This window comes from Pagrus major, chromosome 3, assembly GCF_040436345.1.
Source record: "Pagrus major chromosome 3, Pma_NU_1.0".
In the NCBI taxonomy this organism is placed as follows: Eukaryota; Metazoa; Chordata; class Actinopteri; order Spariformes; family Sparidae; genus Pagrus; species Pagrus major.
This window is the reverse complement of record NC_133217.1, coordinates 21,270,441-21,274,809: the sequence shown is the minus strand read 5'-3', so window position 1 is coordinate 21,274,809 and position 4,369 is coordinate 21,270,441. Positions and strand designations below refer to the sequence as shown.

At 38.9% G+C, this 4,369-nt stretch overlaps 1 long non-coding RNA gene across 1 annotated transcript; it reads left to right on the top strand.

Moving 5' to 3' along the window:
• The first annotated feature begins 648 nt into the window (after positions 1–648).
• On the top strand, positions 649–1,683 carry LOC140993401 (uncharacterized). The gene is made up of 2 exons (XR_012178663.1): positions 649–783; positions 1,254–1,683. It is a non-coding gene; the product is annotated as an uncharacterized lncRNA (long non-coding RNA).
• Positions 1,684–4,369: the final 2,686 nt, after the last annotated feature.

The window sequence follows — 4,369 nt, the reverse complement described above, 5'->3', positions numbered from 1 at the left end:
TAACACCCCATTACCTCTTACTGTAGGTGACCCTCAGACCATGCCAGATGAGGTAATGGAGGCTGGTCCTGACACTGACAGAATGGAGGGTGAACAGGGGTCTGATGACATAGTAGAGTCATCTAGTGAGGAGGTTGCAGGCAATACTGATACAGACGATATGCATGTGTTAGATCTGGAGGACATGGACAATGACCATTCAAACACTGACATACCTGACCGACAGACTGTGGAAGAGATTGAAACAGTTAAGACGAACAGTGACAACACAGACATGAGGAAATCAGACAGGGTAAGGCGAGCACCAGGTCGGTTTCATTACCCACAGCTAGGTAAACCTCTGATTTCCTTTGCTCAGAGTTTTCTCGAGGGTTTTAATCAAGCACTTGATTTATTTAGTAACGGTTCTGATCAACCAATTTATGATGTTTAAATCTCAGCATTAAGTACATGATGGGACTCATGCTAATTAAAGGGGGGAGGGTGTAACCCACACACTAAAAAGTGTTTGGTTACTATAGGGTTAACTCTTCGCGTTGTTTGTTTTGAACCTGTCGGCACCTGTACTGACGTCAGGGCCGATCCTCCGTTCGTTAGACTGACGGAAAAGCACGAGAGGGAAGCACAAGGAGATAACCCCACGCATGTGTTTGGTGAAACCGAGAGCTCAGAGAAAACTGTTGAAAAGAGAGGAAAAGTGTGTGAGAGGAGGTGCAGCGTCGCCGAGCATGTTCGCTTACACTGGCGGATCAGGATAATTGTTGACTTACCTTTGAAACTCCGGTGAGTGAAGGCATTGATTATGTGTAGCTGTCGGCTAATACGGCCGTCGGCTAATACGGCCGTCGGCTAGCTAATTGGTCACGTTAGTATCATTTAGCACGGTAGAATGTGAGTTAAAACCAGTCGGAGTATTTTGGGAAGTTATACATGCTGAATATTGTTGAATATTGTATTGCTATATGGTGTTAATAAGTTCATCAGTTCGCATGAAAGCACTGTTAAAAATGTGTAAAGGTTAAAAACATGTTACTGTGTTATTTAAAATGCTGAATTTCATTGTGAATGTGGATGTGAGGAAATTCATGTCTAAATACTGTTAAAAAACTAGTAAATTCATGGGAGATTATCTCTATAAGTTAAAAAAGTGAAGAAATCTTGATTTGATTGAATCTGATATTTCATTTATGATGATATCATTTTTATTGAAGATGATAAGTAATTTGATTTGTTGTTCTGCACAATATGTGTAGACTGGTTTTTGGTGACCCCGGATCCACTGAGAGAAGTTGAAGATTGATGGCGAGCGAAGCCCACCAGAAGAACTCTGAGGATTTCTGTTAGTAGACTGGCCAGCTACTACAAGGTCCCCACTGTCAGATCGTCTTGGAATGCAACAGGATTTCCCAGATAAGCACATGAGCACATATACTAATACCTACCCGGGTAGTGTACATTAGAAACCCAAGACCAACAATACAAAGAACAGTACCAGTACAACAAGAACTGAACGAAAGAAACTGGACCCAGAGACAATTATTTCTTTCCAGAGAATTTTATTTTTTTATTTTTTTATTTTTATTAAAAGTAAAGAGAGCTCTATTTTATTTGGGGTATTTTTGAGTCACTGTAACTGTGATATTTTTGTGTTTGTGTACTGAAATAAAACTGTCAGATTATTTACCTTATCTATGTTCTCTATTACTCCTTAGAACCTAGGTTTCAGTTAGCACAGATTTAATACCGGTGCTACATGAGCTTTAATTAAATAAAGCTAAAAATACAAAACACAAGGAAACTAGACAAACCAAAAAGGATCACAAGGACCAAAAAACCAAGTAGCAACTAAAAACTTAAACCAAGTTCAACCAAAAGCAAAGTACAAATCAAATGAAAAAACAAGGAACCAAAATCCAAACATACCAGATGGGGAAACGCAGGAGGAGACACTGGAGGAACACAGAGTAACAGGAGAAACCAGGGAACATCAGAGGGGAACGACCGAAACGAACTGACAGACACATGAGGGAGAACAAAGACTATATACACAGACACTAACGAGGGGATCAGCAACAGGTGGAGTGAGGAGGGAAGAGGAACAGGTGAGGAAACAAGTGGAAAAGCACTGGGAGGGAGAAACACACAGGAGGAACTGAAAAGCAGGATGCGACACACAAGGGTAAAACTTCAAAGTAAAACAGGAAACAGAAACAAGCAGACACAGAACCATGACAAAACATTTTAACAGGATTGAAAAAATCCATTACATTCATCATCATCTGCATGTTTATTTGGACACACTAGAAAACATGGATCATAACTCTATATGTTGTTTAGGGAAACAACAGTTTCACACATTTCGGGAAAACTGTTCATTTAATAACTTGCAGAGAGGTCTAAAATTAGACACGTCTATTGATCAAGAAGAGGCCTCATCAAGAATGTGGTGAGGGAGGCTTGTGGTTGTTTCTTTTGAGAGGCCATTGTATTCAAATAGCCGTTCTGTTTTATTGTGACTTTTGTAACAAAAAACAAAAACAAAAAAAAGAATAAATTTAAAAAAATAAAAAGAAGACTGTGCACAGTAAAATAACAATGCACTATAAAATATTAAAGTAACCAACAAAATACTGTATTAAATCTAAGTAACCAACAAAATACTGTATTAAAGTAACAAACAGTGTGCTGTATTTGATTACGGTAACCAACAATTTACTAAAAGAAACCCCATAACCAACAATGTACGGTAAAAAAATCACAATAACCAATAATATCCTGTATTAAATCAGAGTAACAAACAATGTACTGTATTTAATTATGGTAACCAACAGTTTATTGCAGAAAACCGCAGTAACCAACAGTGTACTGTAAAAACAATCACAATATCCAATAATGTACTGTCTTAACACAGTAATAAGCAATGTACAACATACACATCAATGATTTGCTGTAAAGACATTATGATTGTACAATAAAGCAGTTTTTTCTCCATAATACAGTCATAGATTCATAACACATCATACATACTGTATGTCACATCGTCACAATCTTAATAGTTTAATATATTCATGAATAGAGTGGTGTAGTCTGTAGTCCTAAAACCTGGAAATAGGGAAGCATTCAGGAAGTTTGTTTCAATAATGAATCTATTAAAGGTCTTCTGAAAATGTGACCAAATCTGCTGGATCAAAAATGTATACAGTAATTCTAATATTTGGTTAAATGTCTCTTGGCCATTTTCACCTCAGTTAGCTGCTTTTGATAGCCATCCACAAGCCATTGTGGGCCTCGCTTTCTCTGGGGAGGCACCTTGTAAGCTAGGCGGGTTCCCCTGAGGAGACTCTTGGGACCTGTCTGAGGGGTCAACAGTCCTAATGCCCGTCAGCTCAGAAATAGTCTTAGGCTGGGGACTAGCAGGCCCTGGAGCTGACAGGGGGCTAGCAAACACTGGAGCTGACAAAGGCTAGCTAGCTGGTGGCTAGCATACGCTGGAGCTGACAGAAGACTAGCAGCCAGGTGGCTAGCTGACACTGGAGCTGAAGAGAAGCTAACAGGTGGGTGGCTAACAGACACTGGAGTTGACGGGAGGCTAACAGGTGGCTGACAAAATCGAGTCTAATTGAAGGGAGTGCAAGACACAGGTGGACACAGAAAAAGGGCGGGAAATTCACACAAAGGGAGGAACCGAAAAGCAACACACGACACGAGGGCAAAACTTCTAAATAAAACAGGAAATCACCGAAACACACAGAATCATGATAGGCAGTACTTTAAGAATCTGGAAACGGATAAATCTAGACATTAAAGCTCTAGGAATCTACTTAATACACTCTAATTTGTGATTTAATTTTTTTTCTACCTGGAAACAGAGGTAGCCTATCTGTGTGAAAGAGGCAAAATTCCCCATACTATATAAATCACCTACATTACAGTTACACACAGCTTAGAGTTTTCCTGCCTCAAGTTTTTTCAGATATTTAAAAATTCGAGAATATGTCAGAAAGCATGTACATTACTTTGAAACCCTGCATAAATAAATTTGATCCCTCTAGACGTGAGGATGTTTCCTATTTTTATTGCATCCTACAAAACACAACTTTGTCAAACAGAACAAGATTCAGACAGGCGTGGGCAGAGGAGCTAAATGTAGAACTTAAAGATGATGTTTGGGATGAGTGTCTGAAGAGCATACATGATTGTTCAGTAAATGTGAGACATAATCTTATACAGTTTAAAACATATACACATATAGACAGACTGTATTACTCCAGAGAAAAATTACATCGCTTTTTTAATGAAGTCTCGCCCATTTGCAACAAATGTAAGTCTGTAACCAGTGATTTAATGCGCTCTCTTTGGTCATGCAGTA